This window comes from Leopardus geoffroyi, chromosome B3 (assembly GCF_018350155.1).
Source record: "Leopardus geoffroyi isolate Oge1 chromosome B3, O.geoffroyi_Oge1_pat1.0, whole genome shotgun sequence".
Taxonomy (NCBI): Eukaryota; Metazoa; Chordata; class Mammalia; order Carnivora; family Felidae; genus Leopardus; species Leopardus geoffroyi.
Genome location: NC_059337.1, coordinates 85,236,455 through 85,246,477, shown reverse-complemented (window position 1 = coordinate 85,246,477; position 10,023 = coordinate 85,236,455). Strand labels below are relative to the sequence as shown.

General features: G+C 35.5%; 1 protein-coding gene and 1 non-coding gene across 14 annotated transcripts in view; one reads left to right on the top strand and one right to left on the bottom strand.

The window, feature by feature from the left end:
* Positions 1-10,023, top strand: part of RALGAPA1 (Ral GTPase activating protein catalytic subunit alpha 1) — a 281,757-nt gene that overhangs the window by 30,113 nt on the left and 241,621 nt on the right. The gene's annotated exons all lie outside the window — the stretch shown is intronic.
* Positions 3,268-3,412, bottom strand: LOC123584758. Its single transcript, XR_006705683.1, has one exon. It is a non-coding gene; the product is annotated as a U12 minor spliceosomal RNA (small nuclear RNA).

Genomic DNA, 10,023 nt, shown 5'->3' with positions numbered 1-10,023 from the left:
ACTACAGTTGAGTGTTAGGAGTCTCAGGAAGCGTTAGGATTCTAATAATTAATAAATAAGTTGACTTTTTCACGTGAACACAAAGTATATTTCAGATATGTTTCTGTCACTTCACTATCTTTGAGAAGTTTTTTAAGGAGTGAACATTTTTATAGAAGTAGCTGTCATATTGGTAATGATAACTCGTATTTTTGACCACTTATATGTGGCAGGCCTTGGACAAAGCATTTCACATGTGTTACCTGACTTAATTCTTGTAACAGACTAGTGTGAGAGATAGTAATTAATCCCTAGAAACTTGAGTATTAAAAAGCTAGTAAGTAGGGGGATATAGTGGAGAAAGTCAGAATATCCAGGTTCTGATCTCACCTATATTATTCACCTACTATTTTTGTAGATACTTAACATATCTTATAAAATTAAAATAATAACACTTCATGTATTATAGGAAGATTACATGAAAAAATGGATTTGAAGCACAAAATTTATGGGAAGAATTTAAAACATTATTTGAATTTTGATTGGAATGTTAAAAGTGATAAAGATATTATGACCTATTCAAACTCAGTAAGAATTTGTTCTTGAGAAATAGAATACAAAACCCTGAATGATTTTTTTTTAAGTTTTTACTTTAATTTTAATTAGTTAAGATACAGTGTCATGTTAGTTTCAGGTATACAATATAGTCATTCACCAATTTTATACAACACCAGCATCATGAGATGTGCATTCCTTGATCCCCATCACCTGTTTAACCCATCTACCCACCTACCTCTCCTCTGATAACCATAAGTTTGTTCTCTGTAGTGAAGAGTCTGTTTCTTGGTTTGTCTTTTATGTTTTTTGTTCATTTGTTTCTTAAATTCCACATATGAATGAAATCATAATGGTATTTGACTTTTTCTGACTGACTTATTTTGCTTAACATTCTACTTTTGAGCTCCATCCGGGTTGCAAATGGCCAAATGATAATGGTTTAGATTCTGTATTTTCAGTCTCTAAACTACTAAAAAGGGATAAATTAGAAAATTATTTAAAAGTTACATTTTGGGGAAACAAGATTTGAATGAATGAAAGGAAATTCATTGTTGGTATTTTATTTCAGTTAAACACAAGGAAATCCTTAAATTGTGTTACCTAGCAACAGTACTCTTTCCTTCCCCACCCAGAACTATTTTGAAGTAAAATTGCTAGTAAAAGGTACATTTATGTTACCAAAAATATGTTGTCATTGAGTTCTTTTAAACCAGAAGGTTCAAAGTTCCCAATCACCTTTCCTTTTCCATCAGTTGTCTTTGGAGCCTTATAAAGGCAAGTTGATTGTTACAAGAAGCTGCTGCTCATAAACATGCCGTTTACTGTAAGATATCTTTAAGGAAAATAATTATACCTCTGTGCTGTAACTTATTTCTTTAAAACTCTTTTGGGGCACCTGGGTGGCTCAGTCAGTTAAGCATCCAACTTTGGCTCAGGTCATGATCTCACGGTCTGTGGGTTTGAGCCCTGCGTCAGGTTCGATCTCATGGACTGTGAGTTTGAGCCCTGTGTCAGGCTCTGTGCTGCTAGCTCAGAGCCTCGATCCTACTTCAGATTCTATATCTCCCTCTCTCTCTGCCCCTCCTCTGCTCACTCTCTCTTTCTCTCAAAAATAAATAAACATTAAAAAAAAATTAAAACTCCTTTGAAGATGATGGATTTGAGCAACATTTGAATAAATATATAGTGCTTTGCTAGATTTCAGACAACTGCAAAGGAGTAAAGGGGTTGATGGCACAATAAAAGAATCATATCAAATATGAAATGAGTATAAAAGAGAAAGATGGTAGGAATTTGTAATAGCATTTACTTTCCTTTTTTCATTGTAATACATTTTTCAAGCATGCTTATGTTTATTTTCGGTATGCAAAAGGATGCCTTTGAGTGTAGGGAAGTGAGAAATTATTTTCTATTTGAGAGGTCTAGAACTGGATCCAGAATGATAGTAGCAATGTATTTTGATTGCTCTATTTCTGACCACTCAACTAAAAGAAAGAGAGAGAGATTATTTTATATAATAGCACTAACTAAGAGCTAGCTAGTGTTTGATCCTGTAAAAGTGAAGGTAATGCATTTGTTCACAGTAAACATCAGTAATTGGTGATAGAACAGTTCGTGTTTCTAGACTTAGAAAAGAAGTACTTTTTTTCAGCACTTTTTAAATTCTCTTTTTCATATTCTTTTTCAGACTAGCCTAGAAGTTCTAGCTTTCAGATTCAGTTAGCCAGATAAGGTTGAGCAGATCTCACAAATTGGGATGTCAAGGAGTTGAATATAAGACTAAAAGGAATAGAGGGGCGCCTGGGTGGCGCAGTCGGTTGAGCGTCCGACTTCAGCCAGGTCACGATCTCGCGGTCCGTGAGTTCGAGCCCCGCGTCAGGCTCTGGGCTGATGGCTCAGAGCCTGGAGCCTGTTTCCGATTCTGTGTCTCCCTCTCTCGCTGCCCCTCCCCCATTCATGCTCTGTCTCTCTGTCCCAAAAATAATAAACGTTGAAAAAAAAAATTTTAAAAAGACTAAAAGGAATAGATTATCAAAATAAGAAAGAAACATAAATCTACATCTTTTAACATTCTCTCCCCATGTCTCCTTACCCTCTTCCCTTGGCAACCATTAATCTACTTTCCATCTCTATGAATCTGACTATTCTAGATGTTTTGTATAAATAGAATCATAAAATACGTGGTCTTTTGTGTTTGGCTTCCTTCATTTAACATAATGTTTTCAAGGTTTATCCATGTTTTAGTATTTAAGAGTACTTCATTCCTTTTCATGGCTGAATAGTAATTCAGTTGTAGGGATATACCACATTTTGTTCATCAGTTGGTGACATTTGGGTTGTTTCCACTTTTTGACTATGAGGAATAATTATGTACAAATATCTATATCGTTTTATTTTTAATTTTGGGTATATACTATTCCAGGAGTTGAATTGCTGGGTCATACAGTAATTCTGTATTTAACTTTTTGAGGAACTGCCAGACCATTTCCAAAGCGGCTGTATCATTTATATTCCATCACCAGTGTACAGACATTTCCCTGCATGCTTGTCAATGGTTGTTATTATCCATCTTTCTGAGTATAGCCATTGTAATGGATGGGAAGTGGTGTCTCATCGTGGTTGTTTTGTTTTTGTTTTTTCTTTGGAGGCCGATCCAGTTTTTTATGGGAAACCAGCATTTCTTCAGTCTTATCTTCATACCGCTCTGCTCTTTCAGTGTTAAGCGGGGCACGGGCAGATGGCGATTCCAAGGCATCTTGCAAAGTAGACAAGTCACCTTAGGGGCAAACTTTACCCATTCAAAAATTTGTCTCGTATTAGCAGTCAGAATTTGGGTGTCACCTTGAATCATTGTTTTCCTTACTCATTAAGGCATTCATTGTGGTTTTGATATACATTTCCATGATGGCTAATGATGTTGAGCATCTTTGCATGTGTTTATTGGCCATTTGTGTATCTTGTTTGGAGAAACGTCTATTCAAATCCTTTGCCTAATTTTAATTGAATTATGTTTCATTCTATAGTTGAGTTCTAGGAGTTACATATTCTGGATAGTAAGCCATTATAAAATGTTTAATATGTAAGTATTTTCAGAAATCTGTAGATTGTCTTAATTTCTCTATAGTATCCTTTGAGACAAAAATAGTTGTGAGTTTTGATGAAGTCCAGTTTATTTTTTCCCTTGTTGGTTGTGCTGTTGGTGTCATAAGTAAGAAATAATTGACTAGTTCAAGATCATGTTTCTTTTAAGAGTTTTATAATTTTTGTTTTACATTTAGGCTTTTGGTCCATTATGAGTTAATTTTGTGTACAGTATGAGATAGCGATTCCACCTCATTCTTTAAAAAAAAAAAATTTTTTTTAATGATTACTTCTTTTTTTTTTTTTTAATTTTTTTTGACGTTTATTTATTTTTGAGACCATGAACGGGGGAGGGTCAGAGAGAGGGAGACACAGAATCTGAAACAGTCTCTAGGCTCTGAGCTGTCAGCACAGAGCCCGACGCGGGGCTCGAACTCACAGACCGCGAGATTATGACCTGAGCCGAAGTCGGCCGCTCAGGCTGACTGAGCCACCCAGGCGCCCCTTTAATGATTATTTCTGAGACAGAGACAGAGCATGAGTCGGGGAGGGGCAGAGAAGAGAGGGAGACACAGAATCCGAAGCAGGTTCCAGGCTCTGAGCTGTCAGCACAGAGCCGAACGCGGGGCTCGAACTCACAAACCGTGAGATTATGACCTGAGCCGAAGTCAGTTGCTCAACCGACTGAGCCACCCAGGCACTCCATCCACCTCATTCTTTTGCACATATTTTTATCCCAGTTGAGTTGTCTTAATACCTGCGTTGAAAATCATTTGACCATTAGTGTAAGAGCTTATTTCTGGACTCTTAATCTCTTGTATTCATCTCTGTATCTATTATCCCAATACCACACTGTTTTGATTACTGTAACTTTGTAGTAAGTTTAGAAATTTGAAAGCATCTGGTCTTTTTATTCTTTTTTTTTTCTTTTTTTAAAAGTGAGGTATAATTGACCTATAACATTACGTTAGTTTGAAGTATACAACATAATGGTTCAGTATTTGTATATATTGTGAAATGATCATCACAATGGGTCCAGTTAACATTCATCACCATATATGTGATTACAAACATTTTTTTTTCTTCTGGTGAGCACTTTTGAGATCTACTCTTTTAGCAACTTTCAAATATACAATATGGTATTATTAGGAATAGTCACCATGCTATACATTACATCCCCGTGATGTATTTATTTTACAACTGGAAATTTGTAGCTTTTGATGTTCTTTTTCAGGATTGTTTTGATTATTCTGGGTTCCTTGTATTTTCCTATGGATTTTAGGATAAGGGTTTTTTTTTTAACGTTTATTTTTGAGAGAGCGAGAGACTGAGTGTGAATTCGAAAGGGACAGAGTGAGAGGGAGACACAAAATCCGAAGCAGCCTCCGAGCTCTAAGCTGTCAACACAGAGCCCCATGCAGGGCTCGAACTCACGAACCACGAGATTATGACCTGAGCTGAAGTCAGACACTCAGTTGAATGAGCCACCCAGGCATCCCTAGGATTAGTTTGTTAATTTCTGCAAAAAGCCACTTACGATTTTGATAGAGGTTGCATCGAATCTTTAGATATATTTGAGAGAGTATTTCTATCTTAACAGTATTACTTCTTCTTTGTCTATGACCAAGTAATGTTTTTCAGTTTGTTTAGGTCTTTATGATCTCTTAGCAATATTTCATAGTTTTAGTGTACAAATCTTACATTTCTTTTATTCACAAATATTTTATTCTTTTCATGCTATTGTAAATGGCATTGTTTTTTTATTTTCATTTGTGGATAATTCATTGCTAGTGGATGGAAATTCAGTTGATTTGTGTATTCATTTTGTATTCTGCAACCTAGTTGAACTCGTTTTTTAGCTCTTACAGTTGTGTGTGCGTGTGAGAGAGTAAATTCCTTAGGACTTTTTTAATTTAATTTTATTTTTTTATTTATTTAAAAAAATTTTTTTTCTCAACGTTTATTTATTTTTGGGACAGAGAGAGACAGAGCATGAACGAGGGAGGGGCAGGGAGAGAGGGAAACACAGAATCGGAAACAGGCTCCAGGCTCTGAGCCATCAGCCCAGAGCCTGACGTGGGGCTCGAACTCACGGACCGCGAGATCGTGACCTGGCTGAAGTCGGACGCTTAACCGACTGCGCCACCCAGGCGCCCCAGGACTTTTTTTTAAATATCCAAGATCATGTTATTTGTGAATCGAGATTAAGTGCTTCTTTTTTATAATATGCATGGCTTTTATTTCTTTTTCAGGTCTAATTTCTTTGGTTAGCACTCTCAGTACACTGTTAGGTAACAGTAGCAAAAGGGGAGGGACATCCTTGTCTTGTTCATGTGTTTAGAGGTAAAGTTTTTAGTCTTTCACCAATCAGTATGAAGTTAGCTGTGGATTTTTCATAGATGCCCTTTATCAGGGTGAGGAAATTACTTTCTATTCCTAATTTTTTGAGTGTCTTTATTATGAAACGGTGTTGGATTTTGCCAAGCACTTTCTCTGTGTCTATTGAGACTATTATATGTGGGTTTTTATCTGTATATTGATATGATGTATTGCAATGACTGAGTTTTGGATTTGAACTGACCCTGCATTCTGGGATAAATCCCACTTGGTCACGGTGTATAGTACTTTTTATATTTTTCATACTCAGTTTATAGTATTTTGTTAGGATTTTTTATGTCTGGATTGATAAGGAATATAGATCTGTAGTTTTTTTGATTGATTTTGGAATGAGAATAATAGTGGCCTCATAGAGTGAGTTGGAAAGTGTTCTCTCTTTTTTGAAAATGTTGACAGGATTCACCTATGAAGCCATTTGGTTCTGGGCTTTTCTTTCACATCAGTTTTATTAATAAGTCTTCTTTTTACTTCTTATAGATCTCAGATTTTCTCTTATTGGAGTCAGTTTTGGTACTTTATGTCTTTCTAGGAATTTGTCCATTTCTTATAGGTTATGTAACTTACTAGCATATAGTTGCTCATAGTATTCCCTTATGATATTTTAAAATTCTGTACTGTTGGTAGTAATGTCCTTTTTTCCAGTCCAAATTAGTAATTTGAATCTTCTCTTTTTGTCATGGACAGTCTGGCCAAAGGTTTGTCAATTTTGTTGATCTTTTCAAAGGATCAGTTTTGGTTTCATTGATGTTTCTGTGTGTGTGTGTGTGTGTGTGTGTGTGTGTGTGTTTTCCTCTATCTCAAATATTCCCATTCTAGTTTTTATTATTTCTTTTCTTCTGCATGTTTTAGCATTAATTTGCTTTTACTTTTTGATTTCTAGTTTCTTAAGGTGGAACATTACATTATTGATTTTTAGATCTTTACTTTCATTTAGACATTTAAAGCTGTAAATTTTCCATTTAGCGCTACTTTAGCTGAATGCCATAAATGTGTTTTCATTATATATCAAAGTATTTTTTTCCCTATTGGTTTGAATTAATCTAGAATCCTTTCATTTCAGCCTGATGGACTCCCTCCAATATTTTTTATAGGGTAGGTCTGCTAGGAATGAATTCTTAGTTTTTGTGTACCTGGGGATATCTTAATTTCTCCTTAATTAAGTTTTGGTAGATATTGAATTTTTGGTTGCCAGCCTTTTTCTTTGAGCTCTTTGACTATATCATCTCAGTGCCTTCTGGCCACCATTTTTTTTAATGTTCATTTATTTATTTTGAGAGAGAGCAAGAGCAGGGGAAGGGCAAGGAGAGAGAAAGAGAGAGAGAGAGAGAGAGAGAGAGAGAGAGAGAGAGAGAAAGAAAATGAAAATCCTAAGCAAGCTCTGTGCTATCAGCAGGACCCCATCTCACAAACCATGAGATTATGACCTGAGCCGAAATCAAGATCTGGATGCTTAACTGACTGAGCCATCAGGTGCCCCTAGCCACCATGCTTTCTAATGAAAAATCAGATATTTTTGTTATTGGGCTTCCTTATTAAGTGATGTGTTGCTTTTTTCTTGGTGCTTTCAAGATTCTTTGTCTTTTGACAGTTTCGTTGTGATATGTCTAGGTATGGGTTTCTTTGAGTTTATTCCCCTTGGATTTTATTGAGTTTCTTGAATATGCACACAAATGTTTTTAGTCAAATTCAGGAAGTTTTCAGCTGTTATTTCTTGAAATAATAATGATTTGTTTCTTTTTTCTCTTCTCTGGGTCTCCTATTATACGCGCATTGGTATGTTTGATGGTGAGCCACAAGGCTCTGAGGCTCTGTTCATTTTTCTTCATTATTTTTTCATACTCTTCCTCAGACTGGATAATCAACTAACATGTCTTTGGCTTAGCTGACTTTTTATTTTGACGATTCAGATGTTTTTCATTTTGTCTCTCTCCCTTCTTTTTCTTCATTTGTTTTGTTTTTTAAATTCCAAATGAGTGAAATCATAAGATATTTGTCTTTTTCTGACTGGTTTATTTCAGTTAGCATTATATTGTCTGGATCTATCTGTTGTTGCAAATGACAAGATTTCATTCTTTTTTATGGCTGAACGATATTCCATTGTGTGTATATGGTGTGTATATATATATATATATGTGTGTGTGTGTTGTGTGTGTACATATATGTACACGTATATGTGCATACATATACACACACACACCCCACATCTTCTTTATCCATTCATCTATTGATGGACACTTGGGCTTCTTCCATAGTTTAGCTATTGTAAATAATACTGCCATAAACATAAGGGTGCATGTATCCCTTTCAATTAGTGTTTTTGTTCTTTTTGGGTAAATACCCAGTAGTGTGATAACTGGATCATAGGGTAGTTCTATTTTTTTAATTTTTTGAGCAACCTCCATACTGTCTTTCGCAGTGGCTGCATCAGTTTGCATTCCCACCAACAGTGCACAACGTTCCTTTTTCTCCACATACTTGCCAACACTTACTGTTTAAGTTTTTGATTTTAGCCATTCACACAGGCATGAGGTGATATCGCCTTGTTTTGATTTGCATTTCCCTGATGATAAGTGATGTTGAGCATCTTTGCATGTGACTAAGGGCTATCTGTATGTCTTTGGAGAAATATCAGTTCATATCTTTTGCCAGTTTTTCAACTGGGTTATTTTTTTTTTTTTGGTGTTGAGTTGTATAGCTTCTTCATACATTTTGGACACTAACCATTTATTGAATATGCCATTTGCAAATATCTTCTTCCATTCAATAGGTTGTCTTTGAGTTTTGTTGATTGTTTTCTTTGCTGTTCAGAAGGGTTTTTTTTTTTTTTTTGATGTAGTCCAAATAGTTTATTTTTGCTTTAGTTTCCCTTGCCTCAGGAGACACATCTAGAAAGATGTTGCTATGACCAGTGTCAGAGACATTACTGCCTGTGCCTCTTCAAGGATTTTTATACTTTCAGTTCTCATATTTAGATTTTTTTTTTTTTAATTTTTTTTTTCAACGTTTATTTATTTTTGGGACAGAGAGAGACAGAGCATGAACGAGGGAGGGGCAGAGAGAGAGGGAGACACAGAATCGGACACAGGCTCCAGGCCCTGAGCCATCAGCCCAAAGCCTGACGCGGGGCTCGAACTCACGGGCCGCGAGATCGTGACCTGGCTGAAGTCGGACGCTTAACCGACTGCGCCACCCAGGCGCCCCTCATATTTAGATTCTTAATCCATTTTGAGTTTGTTTTTGTATATGGTGTAAGAAAGTAGTCCAGTTTCATTCTTTTGCAAGTAGCTGTCCAGTTTTCCCAACACCATTTGTTGAAAAGACTTTTTCCTATTGCATATTCTTTTCTCTTTATCAAAGGTTAATTGACCATATAATTCTGGGTTTATTTTTGGGCTTTATATTCTGTTTCTTTGATCTGTGTGTCTTTTTTTTTTTTTTTCCTTTTTTTGCTAGTACCATACTCTTTTGGTCCCTACAGCTTCGTAATATAACTCGAAGTTTGGAATTGTGATACCTCCAGTTTTTTTTTTTTTTTCAAGATTTCTTTGACTATTCAGGGTCTTTTGTGGTTCCATACAAGTTTTAGGATTGTTTGTTCTAGTTCTGTGAAAAATGCTGTTGGCATTTTGATAGGGAATGCGTGAAATATGTAGATTACTTTGAGTAGTATAGACATTTTAACAGTATTTATTCTTCCAACCTATGATTATGGTATGTCTTTCTGTTTCTTTGTGTTATCTTCAATCTCTTTCCTCAGTGTTTTATAGTTTTTGGAGTACAGGTCTTTAACCTCTTTGGTTACACTTTTTCCTAGGTATCTTATTATTCTTGGTGCAGTGTAAATGGGATTGTTTTCTTAATTTTTCTGTTACTTTATTATTAGTTAATGGAAATGCAGTGGATTTCTGTATATTGATTTTATATTCTGTGACTTTACTGAATTCATATATCAATTCCAGTAGGTTATTTGTGGAGTCTTTAGGGTGTCATATATATAGTATCATGTTT